Consider the following 16,727-nt stretch of genomic DNA (forward strand, 5'->3'; position numbering starts at 1 on the left):
AAATGAGTTCAAGTGTAAAAAAAAGTAGTTTATTATGGGATTTGATTGCTACCTCCTAATTTGAGAGCGGAGGCCGAATTAGCAAAACGTATTTTTTTCAAAAATTATGTTAATTGTTTCATCTTTTAGAAAAGCACATACCTACATGCCTCGACCGGGAGTGCCTTTCTGACATCCTCGCCAAGGCTCGGCCGTCTAATCACACTCGACCAGAAAACGCTTACTTCGCGGTTTCGTGCAGTAATGTACTATTTACCATACACCTAAGAAAGTAATACTTAAGTAATACTTTTAACTTATTGAGTAGGTAATTAATTTAATTGTTATAGATTTTAGGTACGCAAAGAATGTCTTACTTTAAGCTATACTGTTTAGAAGTTCTAGTTAAGCATGTTGAGTTAGCCTGTAAGTGAGTATACATTGATAGTCCTAAGTTTATATAAGTCGTCATAATTAGTTTTCTTTGTATACCATTGGCTTCCTATTAAATAAAATAAATAAATGAATAATATGATTCTCTTAGCTCTCATTTACGTTTACTTATTGGAGTTACATCAAGTGGTTTTGAATTTTGCAATTTTTTTTGAAACGGGCAAATCAGTGATAACCCAATTAGGTTAATTACATAAGTTTGAAGATTTTTACACGTAGTTAGTAAAAGGTAATATTGATTAAGTGCGTTCACTAAATTACAGATGGCGTAATTGCCTTAAATTTTGGCATACATTTTTAATGCAAATATTAATAAACTGAAATTGAAGGTTTTTATGTTATACTAAGGTCTTTTTGTATAGATTAATTGCGAAATTTGAATTTACAATTTCGGACATAATATTATTATTACTTATTTTGGACCTTGAGGCTTATTAGGTAATTTTAAATTAGTATTGATCAATTTTAAGGAATATGATTTCTCGATACTGGCTCTTTTATATTGTACTAGCTTATGCTCGCGACTTCGTTCGCGTGGACTACACAAATTTCAAACCCCTATTTCACCCCCTTAGGGGTTGAATTTTCAAAAATCCTTTCTTAGCGGATGCCTACGTCATAGCTATCCGCATGCCACATTTCAACCTGATCCGTCTAGTAGTTTCAGCTGTGCGTTGATAGATCAGTCAGTCAGTCAGTCAGTCAGTCACCTTTTCCTTTTAAATATTAAGACTTATGTACTATGTGCCCCGCCCATTGCCACTTCAGCTTCGCAATCCGTTGAACTATATCGGTTACTTTAGTTCTCCTACGGATCTCCTCATTTCTGATTTGATCACGTAGGGAAACTCCAAGCATAGCTCTCTCCATCGTCCGCTGACTGACTCTGAGCTTTCTTATGAGGCCCATAGTTAGCGACCATGTATCGCATCCATATGTCATCACTGGCAACACGTACTGTTCGAAGACTTTGGTCTTCAAGCACTGAGGAATCAAATATTAGTTTGTATTTAAATGTTTTGTAACTATGTCGTTTTGTAATATTGAAAGTAGATAACTTTCATTTTCACTTTTTGGAAAAGTTGTAACTTTAATTACATACGACGGTTTGTCAATTCGTCTCATTAGCGTTTCGAGTTCACGGGTGATTTGATCTCATTTCGTTTATGTAAATTCGTTTAACTGTTACAGATGTAAAGATCTTACAGTACGCGGCAGAAAGTAATGTACATCGACCTTTAGAAGGAGATAGCAGATTTTCAGAGCATTGTCTCTGTCGTTGAGACCGACAAAACGTCATATAGGTATGAGTGACAGAGACAACGCTCTACAAAGCCGAAATGTCATTCTAAAGGCCGATGTACATTACTTTCGGCCGTGTACTTGACTTATTTATCTTACTGTTTCTTCATCATCATCATTATGATCAACAACAAAAAAGGTTTAGGCCATAGTCTGCCATGCTGGTCCAGCGCGGATTGGTAGACGTCAGACACGTTTGAAAACAAATCAAATCTAATAACTTAATTATTCGATTTGGGTACCATTGGAGTACAATTTCATGCTAAATTGTTGAATTTGTAAGATGTAAGGTGCTAATTAATTATGTAAACTTAAAACTAAAGCTACGAGGGTTCCAAACGCACCCAGGTCTGAGAAGAGCTCACAACAAACTCAGCCGGTTTATTTTTTACATTATGGAGAACACTCTCAGGCATGCAGATTGCAGGTTACTTCACGATGTTTTTCTTCACCGCAATAGAAAATGATATTTAATTGCTTAAAACGGTTTTACTGAAAAATCTTATGATTTACAGTAGTCCGAACTTTCAGAGTTTACATTATTTATCTAAATATATAAAAGGAAAATGTGACTGACTGACTAATCTATCAACGCACAGCTCAAACTAATGGATGGATCGGGCTGTTTGGCATACAGAATACAGATAGCTATTATGACGTAGGCATCCGCTAAGAAAGGATTTTTGAAAATTCAACCCCTAAGGGTGAAATAGGGGTTTGAAATTTGTGTAGTCCACGCGGACGAAGTTGCGAGTATAAGCAAGTTGTATACAGATTTTCAGCAATAATTTCTTACATTTGCTTAGAATAATAATTAATATGTTTTTCGTCGAATTAAATCGAATCCGATTTTAATCTGACAGGGGTGGCAACATGAATGAGGTAATTAGTTTAAAAGATTTCGGTTTTAGTGTCGAAATTATACTGGGATATGGTTCAAGCTGATATCAGCAATAAACTGGTTTTAATAACCCTCCTTAAGTAATTACCGAGATTTCGAAAATGTAAGACTGACACTGGATAAATAAGAGCGGTGAAACATAAAGGGACTAAGGAGGAAAGTAAAAGTAAGCTTTATATCGTAATCAATCTTCTTCGACCTTGTATTTTACGCTTATTATATATTTATTAATTTTTATATTCAAAAGGCTACCGGCAGCTCGAATGCGGTAGTATGACAGCTACAATGTCATGATCGCAATCACCTCTGGTTGGCTGATGCTCGCTCCCTATTGGCTACAATGCATTGTTGCAACAAGAATACCATAAATTCAGCCAACCCCAACAATTGCGATTGCATCATTTTTATCCTGATAGGTATTAATAAGATGCCGACCGGATTTCGGCCACGGTGCCGGTGGTCAATCTCCACAGAGATTCCGGTGCGATGCCGTGTAGAAACCAAAGGGTTATGGGTTAAATTCAAACTGCCATACCCTTTCCAGATTAGCCCGTTTAGACTGCACCATCACTTACCACCAGGTGAGAACCAAATTAATTATTCTTGGTCCGACCCGCGAATCGAACCCAGGACATTGTCATCTGCAGTCGAACATGCTAACAACCATACCGTTGAGGCAGTTTAGAGTGTTATGAAGTAAGGATCACCATATTCATTTTTTGTCATACTTTATTAGATTTCAATATATTGTGTTGGTATTAACTATAAATATTTGATATCACGTTCACGTGCCACCCCTGCCTTGACGTCTACTTATCATTTACTAATCTTGAAATCATAGCAAACCTCACGATTCAAATAAATTATTATCTTCTAATAAAAATTCATAAGTAGGGGACTTTAATGTAAATAAAGAAATAAAGAAATCATAATCCTTTCATGAGTCAATGGAAGATGACAATTTGGCTTTTTTAATCATAGATGTCTTGATTGCTACGAATAACATTGATTGTATTATTGTGTACCTATAAGGGACGAAAATCAATTTTAATCCAAATTGCGAACCTCGGAGTTCTATAGGTACCTAATTGAAAAGTTAGGATCAAAAAGTGTCATTTATACTTTTGGCTTGATGCGTTTTTTTCATTGAATGAATGAATGAATGAATATTTATTTATTCACTTGGCTTAAATGGAGTCCTGGCTCCTAAACAAGGAGAGCCCGTATCTTAGGAGCCAGTGCCTTCCCATACATAGTGGTTGAACTTAAAATTATTTATTAACAAATACAAATATTGTGTGTGTGTGTGTGTGTGTGTGTGTGTGTGTGTGAATGTATGTATGTGTGAGTTGCTATGTGTGTGCTAGTGTCTATTTTAAGATCATTTTATTTGTTATTTGAAATTCTAATCAATCGTAGACATTCAGATGATTCCAGTCATCCTGGATTGGGCATTATGAACTAATAAGGCTATCCTGAAGAGGTTGAAACTAAAGATTTCACATTTTCACCGCATTCCTTAATTTTTATATGTGGTCGGTACTCCATATCATACACATACGGACACGGTATAATAATATTATAATTCTGAATTTGTGAGCATTTCAATAGAGCTTCATAAAACATTTAAATGAGCTATAAAAGTCCAAGAGAGCATTTATTGATACTCTTACGTTTACAATTTGATTTACTAACTACTTTCAAGATAATGGGAATAATTTTGTTTACAAAAATAAATAATTAGAGATCCTCTCTACATTTAAAGTTGTTTTATAAAATACTAGCTTTTCTCACGACTTCCTTCGCATAAATAAACGTTTATTAGTATTTCCCAAAAATCGTACAACGCAGTAGTGGTGCGTCAAGTATATATAAAGAACCTATCGACATGCAAAATTTCTAGTTTCTAGACCCGACGGTGTTTTTAGCTGTATTTTCATAATATAATATTATCTGTTAGTCGGTTTATCCTTTTAAGTTTACAATCTTCTTTTTTATCAAATTAATATAAATAAATCTATATAAGATTTAAAAGCCGCGTTTGAATTTTACAACTTTGCTTTTCTTGCATTATTACAGTAAAAAAAAAGTTAGAAGTTATAATCTTATAATTTGGTAAAATAGGCGAATAAATACATATCAAACTTTTTATTAACAGTTAACAGTTCCCATATACGGAACCACAGCCAAATAATAAGGCGCTAGAAGTTTTAAATCAATGATTTCTTTTTTATGACCGTTTGCTTTTAAGGCAAATTGAGTAGGATTTTATTTCCATGATAATATTGTGACATTGTTTAGGAATTGGTTATTTTATTTAAAACTAGCTCAGCGCCGCCCCCCCCCCGCACGGCATCGCACGGGTAAATATGCATAAAATCTTGGTGAAACCGTATTTTAGTAGCTAGTATGTCCGAGACTTGGTCTGCGTGGATTTAGGTCTTTAAAAATCGCTTGGGAACTCTATGATTTTCCGGGCTTAAATAGACTATTTCACTCTATAGGTCTTACCCATACAAAAATCACGTCGACCCCGTACTTAGCTCTGTTGCGACGTGATTAAAGTACAAAATAAAAAGCAAACACATCTTTGGCATTTATAATATTAAGTATGATAATGTTTTAAGATTTAAAAAAAAAAAAGGCAGTCAAACAAACTCATATAAAACTTACCTACCTATTCGCTTTGTCTTCATACCTCTGTGGAATCACGCTATCTCTATTTAAAAAAAACAAGTGGCCTCATCTTGTCTATCATCATCACCCAATCGTGTCACACTGTGACTCGTTGGTGCGAACTCATTTTTTCCCATCGAGTCACACTGTTACCTACCAGTTGCAACTTTTAAATTCATTGTAATTCTCAACGAGTCACACTGTAGCTTGGGTGTGACTCGATGGGAACTTTTTTCGATGGATTCCCAACGAATCACAGTGTGGCTAATTGGGAACCCATCCTACATTGTACGTGCCCAAAAAGTAATTTTTTTCATATATTTTTTCAAATAGAGAGGGTTTTGACTAAGTGAAGACACCACAACCAAAGCCGTGTTTCCATCGTGGATCGCGTATGTCCAAGGCTTTATACAAAGCCATGGACATGGGAAGACTGACGAGGTAATTATAATAATGGTGAATGTCACGAAATGGGAACATCATGACTCACGAACTAAACAAAACTACACTCAGATACCTACCTGTAACTGTGTGAAAAAAAGCTGTGGTAGCCTAGTGGTTAGGACATTCGCCTTCCAATCGGAGGTCGGTGGTTCGATCCCGGGCACGCACCTCTAACTTTTCGGAGTTATGTGCGTTTTAATTAATTAAATATCACTTGCTTCAACGGTGAAGGAAAACATCGTGAGGAAACCTGCATGCCTGAGAGTTCTCCATAATGTTCTCAAAGGTGTGTGAAGTCTGCCAATCCGCACTTGGCCAGCGTGGTAGACTATGGTCAAAACCCTTCTCACTCTGAGAGGAGACCCGTGCTCTGTAGTGAGCCGGCCATGCGTTGATCATGATGATGATGATGATGCACAAGAATATACGATTCATTCCCACATACATAACTTAAAATTGTTTGAAAACTAATGACCACCCGCGTCGTCACCCTCATAAGATTTTTGAAAAATCCGGCCTTTTTCTTAAGACTTAGGCTGAAATCTATAAAGCGCACTTTGACTTTGCTCAGACTTAAGATTGGATTTGTAAGATATTATAGTGGTGATAATTATTACGCAAACTTAAAACTAAAGCTACGAGGGTTCCAAACGAGCCCAGGTGTGAGAAGAGCCCACAACAAACTCAGCCGGGTATTCTTTTTATTATCACCACTTTACAAAATTATTGAAACTCATTTGAACTATTACATTATGAAGGGAACCTCTGTGCGAAATTTCAGCTTTCTAGGTAAAAGGGTTTGGGCTGAATGTTGATGAGTCAGTCAGATAGGTAAGGTCTGACTCACTACACGACTTATTTTTGCAGGCTGGCATCAATACAAGCAAGTGTTGTATGAGACAAAACCTTCCAAAGTGTCACGTTTCCGAGTTAATAAACTATCAAAGTTGTACGGAGGACTCTATTGAATGCTATTGATTTTATACGTGGTCACTATTTTGGAAAAAAGTAAAATGGCGGACTAATAGGTAGGCCAAAATATTCAGAGCCCTTTTATTTTATGAGTTTATCTGGCGTTAAATAAGTATCTTAATAGGTAGTAACCTGTCAAGAAACAAGGTAGACACAATTAGTCGTGTTCGTGGTACCTAATGACTATTTATTATCATAGTTGTCACTTGTCGCAAATTGCATGCCATATGTGGTGAGTCGACACTAGAAGGAAAATATGTGGTGTACTCGAATGTTAAACTTATAATCATAGTAAAATACTGTAGATCTTATCAAGGGTTACCAAGATATTAATTTACAACCATAAATAAATTTAAATGTTTTTTTTTTTTATTTATAGACTGGCGCTTGGCTGTAATCAGACCTGCTGGCAAGTTCTGCTGCAAGCAAATATTAAAATAATTTATAGATTATATTTATTAAAGAATAATAACAATCTTCAATTTAAAAAAAACGTTCACCCAGTTTTTTTTTTATATCTTGAAATAAAATGAGGGTTTCTAAAAGAACATAAGAATGTATTCCGTGGTAGATAGAAAATTAACCCTAATAAAGTCGACCTCGTCTCTCTAAGTAAGTAAGCTTTTTATTGTGTCTCTCTGTCTGTTATTAGAGCAGTCCCAAATAGAAATATTGTTAGTTTTTATATAGAGATCTGTAGAGAAAATCTCAAAAACCAAGTGAGCATCAGTATAAAAAGAATAAAACATAAATAAAAAGAAAAAGTAAAAATATAAAACTGTTTGGAGGTGCTGGGATTTGAACCCAGGACTTTCAGCATGCGAAGCAGACACTCTACCACTGAGTTACACCCCCTGATAAAAGCTGTGCTGAAACTAGGCATTGATAGCTAGAAACAATAATATTAGTCATACTTTTCTATATAAAGGTTCGCGCATATTCATTGAGAAAAAAACCCGGCCAAGTGCGAGTCAGACTCGCGCACCGAGGGCTCCGTACTACAGTCGTACTTTTTCGTCATTTTGCACGATAATTCAAAACTATTATGCTTAAAAATAAATCAATGTTTTTTTAGAATATACGGGCTTAGCCCCTTCACATGATACCCCACTTATTATAGTAATCTTATTTTAAAAGTTAAAAATACTAATTATTTGTTCATGAACAGATTTTTTTTGTGATGTAACCACAAAATTAATGGTTTTCAGATTTTTCCCCTCATGTCTGCTATAAGATCGACTTATCTGCCGAATTTCATGATTCTAGGTCAACAGGAAGTACCCTGTAGGTTTCTTGACAGACACGACAGACAGACAGACCGATAGACAAACAGACAACGAAGTGATCCTATAAGGGTTCCGTTTTTCCTTTTGAGGTACGGAACCCTAAAACAGAAATAAATATGCAAATAATATAGCTATACGATTACAACAATGCCCGATTTATTTTAATCGTACCTATAAGATTATTTTGGGTTATGTTTTTTCGTATTCAATACGAATACGTGCGCGCACGCAGTCAAAATCTAACCAAGCTTAGCTGACGTTCCATTCCTATCATTCCTTAGCACAAAACATGGAATGCATTATTGATTACAACAATTATTCGAAGGACCCCGATTGTTTCGGCTATGTCTGACAGAATGTGAACTTGGGAAGGACAACGAGCTGCATTTAGACAGGTTTTATTTTTGATTCTATCTTGTCATATTTGAAATACGTGAAGGTAGGTAGGTACTTAACGGAACCCTTATAGGATCATTTCGTTGTCTGTCTGTCAAGAAACCTACAGGGCACTTTCCGTTGACCTAGAATCATAAAATTTGGCAGGTAGGTAGGTCTTATAGCTGGCTTTAGGGGAAAAATCTGAAAACCGTGAATTTGTGGTCACATCACACAAAAAAATTTAAATTGTGGTCATAAACTAATAATTAGTATTTTCAATTTTCGAAGTAAGATAACTATATCAAATGGGGTATCATATGAAAGGTCTTCACCTGTACATTCTAAAACAGATTTTTATTTATTTTTATACATAATAATTTTATACGTGGTCACTATTTTGGAAAAAAGTAAAATGGCGGACTAATAGGTAGGCCAAAATATTCAGAGCCCTTTTATTTTATGAGTTTATCTGGCGTTAAATAAGTATCTTAATAGGTAGTAACCTGTCAAGAAACAAGGTAGACACAATTAGTCGTGTTCGTGGTACCTAATGACTATTTATTATCATAGTTGTCACTTGTCGCAAATTGCATGCCATATGTGGTGAGTCGACACTAGAAGGAAAATATGTGGTGTACTCGAATGTTAAACTTATAATCATAGTAAAATACTGTAGATCTTATCAAGGGTTACCAAGATATTAATTTACAACCATAAATAAATTTAAATGTTTTTTTTTTTTATTTATAGACTGGCGCTTGGCTGTAATCAGACCTGCTGGCAAGTTCTGCTGCAAGCAAATATTAAAATAATTTATAGATTATATTTATTAAAGAATAATAACAATCTTCAATTTAAAAAAAACGTTCACCCAGTTTTTTTTTATATCTTGAAATAAAATGAGGGTTTCTAAAAGAACATAAGAATGTATTCCGTGGTAGATAGAAAATTAACCCTAATAAAGTCGACCTCGTCTCTCTAAGTAAGTAAGCTTTTTATTGTGTCTCTCTGTCTGTTATTAGAGCAGTCCCAAATAGAAATATTGTTAGTTTTTATATAGAGATCTGTAGAGAAAATCTCAAAAACCAAGTGAGCATCAGTATAAAAAGAATAAAACATAAATAAAAAGAAAAAGTAAAAATATAAAACTGTTTGGAGGTGCTGGGATTTGAACCCAGGACTTTCAGCATGCGAAGCAGACACTCTACCACTGAGTTACACCCCCTGATAAAAGCTGTGCTGAAACTAGGCATTGATAGCTAGAAACAATAATATTAGTCATACTTTTCTATATAAAGGTTCGCGCATATTCATTGAGAAAAAAACCCGGCCAAGTGCGAGTCAGACTCGCGCACCGAGGGCTCCGTACTACAGTCGTACTTTTTCGTCATTTTGCACGATAATTCAAAACTATTATGCTTAAAAATAAATCAATGTTTTTTTAGAATATACGGGCTTAGCCCCTTCACATGATACCCCACTTATTATAGTAATCTTATTTTAAAAGTTAAAAATACTAATTATTTGTTCATGAACAGATTTTTTTTGTGATGTAACCACAAAATTAATGGTTTTCAGATTTTTCCCCTCATGTCTGCTATAAGATCGACTTATCTGCCGAATTTCATGATTCTAGGTCAACAGGAAGTACCCTGTAGGTTTCTTGACAGACACGACAGACAGACAGACCGATAGACAAACAGACAACGAAGTGATCCTATAAGGGTTCCGTTTTTCCTTTTGAGGTACGGAACCCTAAAACAGAAATAAATATGCAAATAATATAGCTATACGATTACAACAATGCCCGATTTATTTTAATCGTACCTATAAGATTATTTTGGGTTATGTTTTTTCGTATTCAATACGAATACGTGCGCGCACGCAGTCAAAATCTAACCAAGCTTAGCTGACGTTCCATTCCTATCATTCCTTAGCACAAAACATGGAATGCATTATTGATTACAACAATTATTCGAAGGACCCCGATTGTTTCGGCTATGTCTGACAGAATGTGAACTTGGGAAGGACAACGAGCTGCATTTAGACAGGTTTTATTTTTGATTCTATCTTGTCATATTTGAAATACGTGAAGGTAGGTAGGTACTTAACGGAACCCTTATAGGATCATTTCGTTGTCTGTCTGTCAAGAAACCTACAGGGCACTTTCCGTTGACCTAGAATCATAAAATTTGGCAGGTAGGTAGGTCTTATAGCTGGCTTTAGGGGAAAAATCTGAAAACCGTGAATTTGTGGTCACATCACACAAAAAAATTTAAATTGTGGTCATAAACTAATAATTAGTATTTTCAATTTTCGAAGTAAGATAACTATATCAAATGGGGTATCATATGAAAGGTCTTCACCTGTACATTCTAAAACAGATTTTTATTTATTTTTATACATAATAATTTTTGATTTATCGTGCAAATGTCGACAAAATACGACTGTAGTACGGAACCCTCAGTGCGCGAGTCTGACTCACACTTGGCTGGTTTTTAGGGTTCCGTACCTTAAAAGGAAAAACGGAACCCTTATAGGATCACTTTGTTGTCTGTCTGGCTGTCTGTCTGTCAGTCAAGACTCCTACAGGGTACTTCCCGTTGACCTATAATCATGAAATTTGGCAGGTAGGTGGATCTTATAGCTGGCTTTAGGAGAAAAATCTGAAAACCGTGAATTTGTGGTCACATCACACAAAAAAATTTAAATTGTGGTCATAAACTAATAATTAGTATTTTCAATTTTCGAAGTAAGATAACTATATCAAATGGGGTATCATATGAAAGGTCTTCACCTGTACATTCTAAAACAGATTTTTATTTATTTTTATACATAATAGTTTTTGATTTATCGTGCAAATGTCGACAAAATACGACTGTAGTACGGAACCCTCAGTGCGCGAGTCTGACTCGCAGTTGGCTGGTTTTTTTCAAGAAGTTTCAAGTCTTGCTCTTAGATAAGCTCTCCCGTTTTTGAGATAATAGCCATCATTGAGCAAACATAAAATAGTGATCTACAATTATTATTCATCAGTGGATATCATTTGAAAGCCCTCAATGGAGAAGAGATAGTTCTTTTAAAATTACTTCATAATTTCATTAAAACCTTGAAACCACCAAAGCTTAGGAAACCAGTGGTTTTCAGACCATAGGGAACCAATTGAGCCCAGTCAACCAGCTGGTTGACAGGGGTCAATTGGTTCCCATTGACCCCTGGTAGAGTAATTTTGATGTATTGAAAGTTTTTAGTTGTTAATCAGTTGATATAAAATAGTGTAGGCACATGATAATTTTTTTAATTTTTTTTGTATTATATTTTTTTTTATTTTTTTTCATTTTCACACATATAGATAAATTGCATAAAGTACCTGAGAGATAAATATAATTGAAGATAGACGAGTATAGTTAAGTAGCTAGGTAGCTTTGCGAACCGGTAGTAGATTCCTAACCAACAATTTTGAAAATGCGTTGCGATTTAACAAGCGTCCAAGTGAGTTCGTTAAGTGGGCTCAGTTCGGTGCTTTCTTCATACAAACGTAGGAGGGTAATTACTACATTATTTGATATTGTATTCTCAAAACTAAGTATTATATCGGTTGGTCTTGCCATTATCTAGGTTTATTGATAATATATTAAACATTCAAAAAAATATTGATTTTAAAGTTACGAGCCTCAAAAGATTCTTATTTTAACACTAAATTTATGACAACTTTGGGCGTAAATAAATGAGATTAGGGGTATGAAAATTCTAAAGCAATTTAATATTAGACATAGTTTATTTATTCATAAGTTGAAACATCTTTATTTTGCAAACATACATTTAGTATTTTTTTCTCAAAAATACTTTTCCTAAACCCTTGATTTCAGTGAAAATCATCACCTTTCTCATACAATGTCAAGTGAAAAGCAAACAGGTTAGGTCTAGCGTACTGCGTCACCTTAAGTCCTAAGATTGCGTCGCCACTAATCCTACTCGTAAGTTTAATTAGCGAACCTAATTAATCTGCGTATTCTAATTAAAATAATCATTTAACATTTTTCAACTTTTATAAATCCTCCAATAAATCTGCCTGACAAGGCGTCATGCTGATAAATGGAACGGATATAGTAAATATATTAGGTATTTAACACTAATATATGGAGTTAATTATTTTATTCAAATAGGTATGCTAACTAGCGAAGAATTTAGAATCTTACGCGTTTCAGGTCAATTTAACCTGTCGTAAATTTTCTTTTTCTACAGGGTAAAGTGATAAAAATAACTTACTTTAAAGAAATAATTAGTCTACGTAGGACTTTACATTATCTATATCCATATCCATACGAATAATATAAATGCGAAAGTGTGTCTGTATGTCTTTTTTTGGTTAGCTTTTCACAGTCTATCTGTTTAACACTTTTTACTCAAGGTACAGAGATAACGTGTGGGTTATTTTGTGTCCTGGAAAATCAAAAACTTCTCACAGGATTCTTAAAAAACCTAAATCTATCTGCTTTGTATACAAATACCTAAGTGATAGCTTACATGCTGGAGACGGGCATACACTACTTTTTATCCCGGAAAATGAGTTCCCAAGGAATTTTTCAAAAACTTAAATCTAACGGATGAAGTTACGGGCATCATCTAGTTATTTATAAGAGAAAAAAACTAAATATACCTACGGCATCAATGAATAATTGCAAAGCCTTTTAAATCAATATGCAGATGTTATCATATTTACATTAAGGCAATTTACGAAAATTATACGCCACCAAAAATTGATACTTCGCTCGAGGCGACTTTTCTACAAGTAATACTTTCGAATACAAGATATATCATAGAGATATAATAATTCTGGAGTAGATGATATCAAACGATTTATAGTTATCGTGCGAAATAGCAATTATTCTGTCCAAATATTGCTGTTCGCTTCAGGCTATATTATATTAAATTTCTATTTACTTAATTGCCATTGTCATGTGACCTTCCAGTTAAAATTATGCCGTCGAAAAATGGAACTGTAACTTTTTAAAATGTAATTTCCTCGCGTTAGGCAAGCAACACAAATCGTTAAGACTGATGCTTAGAATCTGATGATTTTAAGCTTGTTTCGGTTGTGAGTGTATTTTGCCGGACAGCTCGTGAAGTTCCAGCGAAAAGAAGAAGAAGAGGGTAGTTTTTTTTTAAAATTCAGATACAAGTTATACTAACCAACAATTTTGAAAATGCGTTGCGATTAAACAAGCGTCCAAGTGAGTTCGTTAAGTGGGCTCAGTTCGGTGCTTTCTTCATACAAACGTAGGAGGGTAATTACTACATTATTTGATATTGTATTCTCAAAACTAAGTATTATATCGGTTGGTCTTGCCATTATCTAGGTTTATTGATAAAAGGCAGTACCTTTGACAGCTCGAACTTCATCTCTCGCATCACCGCAGTCCCGTCGTGACCACGACCTGTGATTTTCATGTCTCTAACTTCAAAAACATAGGACTTTCATACAACCTTCGACCTCACCCCTTTCACACCCTTAGGGGGGGGGGAGGGGGGGGATTTTTCAAAACGGTTTCTTAGCTGGCACCTACGTCTTAGAAAGAACCTCATCAGCAAATTTCAAGTTTGTAGGCTTTATAGTTCCTGAGATTTCGTCATTAGTCAGTCAGTCAGTCAGTCAGTGAGTGGTATTTCGCTTTTATATATTTAGATTTACTGACAGAGATTTTACGTACGGTTATTAATATTATCCAAGAGCTAAATTAACCCATTGAAAACGTACCTATGTAATTAATAAAAAAAGCACGCAAATACCTACACAGTGGCGTGCACAGTGTTTGAAGCCAGGGTAGGCATTAGTTAGGTAGGAACCTGTTTACTGACAGGTCATAATGAAAAATATGCATTGAGCTATTACAACTGGGGTAAGCAGTGCATTTATGCCTCTATGACCTGCACGCCACTTTATGTAGGTACAAAGCTCCCGCAAGGCCATATGTCAAGAGGAAATTTCATACTATCCCGTCTGCAGTCTGCACTTGCAAGAGACGGATAAACCTGATACCCGATCGCGCAGATAACTGAGATTTGCGTTCCCATGCAGTGCCAAGTTGTCCCATATAGCGAAGCCTCAAGAGACGCCATTCAACGACCGCGCGTAACTATACACCTGTAGTGACGTGCAACAGACAAAAACATTATTATCGATAAAATAAATCAAGCGAAAAATACATGAATATACTAATTAAGTAAATAGTAGTTGACAGTCAACACACCTGTAGGGCGATTGTCTAAAACCTGCATCAATCATTATTACAATCTCAATTGTTCTGATTGGCTGAAATTGTGCGATTCTTGTTGCAACAATGGATTGTAGCCAATAGTGAGTAAGCGTTAACCAATCAGAGATGATTGCGATCGTGACATTGTAGCTGTCATTGTCCCGCAATCGCACAGCTGTAGTGATTTAATGTTCCTAAGTTATCGATGATAATAAAATTAGCATTGCGATGTCAAGCAATACGCAGCAACAAGCAACAGTACCTAGTTATCAAGCTTGATATTGCTACTGATAGCGTCCTGTCAACACTTGCGAGTATATACACCTGTAGTGATGTGCAACCAACATAACCATTACTATCGTTAGTACATAAGTTAAAAAATATAATAGTTTAGGGTTAGCAAGTCTACTTACTTACGTCTTACTATGGACGGATCGGGCTGAAATTTGGCAAGCAGATAACTAATATGACGTAGACATGCGATAAGAAAGGATTTTAGAAAATTCAAGCCCTAAAGGGTTAAAACAGGGGTTTGAAATTTATGTAGTCCACGCGGACGAAGTCGCGGGAATAAGCTAGTAATATAGAAAAGGAAAAGCTGACTGACTGAATGAATGATCTATCAACGCACAGCTCAAACTACTGGACGAATCGGGCTGAAACTTCGCATGCAGATAGCTAATATGGCAGAGACATCCGCTAGGAAAGAATTTTTGAAAATTTAACCCCTATAATAGGGGTTTCTCCACACGCACGAAGTAGCCGGTATAAGCTAGTGTTATATAAAATCTCATAAAATTGTGACTTAAACAGCCTGTTTCTGTGATAAATTCTTATCTTCGTAATGAGGCTTAGATTTATTTCATGGAGAAACATGCAAAGAAACCGCATTCAGGCCTCACTACCCACCCCCACCTGTTAACTACTCACTCACTCAGCCCACCCACGTTTTTTCATTATTCAGCAAATAAAACATGAATAATTATTTTCAGTTATACTTGTAACAAACACGATTATTATTGCCGCTTGATCATTTCATGACGACTGACAACCCCATTACCGTCAAAACTGTCATTGTACGTCAACGTTGAGATTGTTTATCGATAACTTAGATACGTCACTAGCTGCCAGACGGGTATTATTAGGTCTTCCTGTAAGTCTAGTACAAGTTCTCATAGCTCGAAAACGTTGACAGATTTCGAGTATAAAAAATGGAACCGGGCTACAAGCAAAAAATCAGCGCCCTGAATTTTATGCGTGTTGGTGCATATTATGATGCAAGGCATTATGTTGGACTGTATACTCATTTGGGGTAGTTTCATAGATGAAAATGTTACATTTTTAAGTTTTGTCTGTGACACCAACAACGATATTTATTTTTCTTTCTGGTTTTAGTTAAAAGGCTAACGTTCGCCCATATAGATACCTACATTCTACACTACAACCAGTGCGCAGCAGTGGAATCTTTGTTAAATAGCATAATATCTTCCATATATTTAAAAGGATAAACTTACTGACATATCAACGTACGTGCGGGTACATGAAGGTATTATAACGTAGACCCTCACTGAGAAAGGATTTTTAGAAATTCATCATAGGACTAGGACAGCTAAGACTTGATAAACCTCAAAATCCTTCGTTTTGGCCAAGGCCAAAAATGGAGACGACCGTGCTGCAAATAAACGATTAACAATAATAATCTGAAGAGCTTTTTCACTAAGACGTTGCAGTTTTGGTACTCGAAATCTATTAACGCTATCGAATGTACGAACTCTTGCTAAGACTCAGCTCTCGATTCGCCGCCGCGGCTAGCTTGCATACAAACAGGTACATTTACACAGAATAAGTTACAAAAATAACCGTTTTGATGTTTGTTTTGTTACTAGGAATTTAGGAAGTCTGGTTTTTGTCTTACTTTTAAAGAGGTATGTTTAAGTTGAAGGAAAAAATAATGCTTTATAAAAATAAATAATTTATTTTTACAATATGTAGGTACCAGCTATATTCATTTCCTTTGCTTGTACCGTAGTAGGTATAATAAAGTCTGCCGGCGCCAATCATTAAATATTTGTTGCTCAA

General features: G+C 35.4%; 1 protein-coding gene and 2 non-coding genes across 5 annotated transcripts in view; all 3 read right to left on the reverse strand.

Moving 5' to 3' along the window:
* Positions 1-16,727, reverse strand: part of rols (rolling pebbles) — a 324,504-nt gene that overhangs the window by 57,277 nt on the left and 250,500 nt on the right. The gene's annotated exons all lie outside the window — the stretch shown is intronic.
* TRNAA-CGC (transfer RNA alanine (anticodon CGC)) lies at positions 7,511-7,582 on the reverse strand. The gene has a single exon. It is a non-coding gene; the product is annotated as a tRNA-Ala (tRNA).
* Positions 9,545-9,616, reverse strand: TRNAA-CGC (transfer RNA alanine (anticodon CGC)). The gene has a single exon. It is a non-coding gene; the product is annotated as a tRNA-Ala (tRNA).

The sequence above is a fragment of the Maniola hyperantus genome, chromosome 11, assembly GCF_902806685.2.
Source record: "Maniola hyperantus chromosome 11, iAphHyp1.2, whole genome shotgun sequence".
NCBI lineage: Eukaryota > Metazoa > Arthropoda > Insecta > Lepidoptera > Nymphalidae > Maniola > Maniola hyperantus.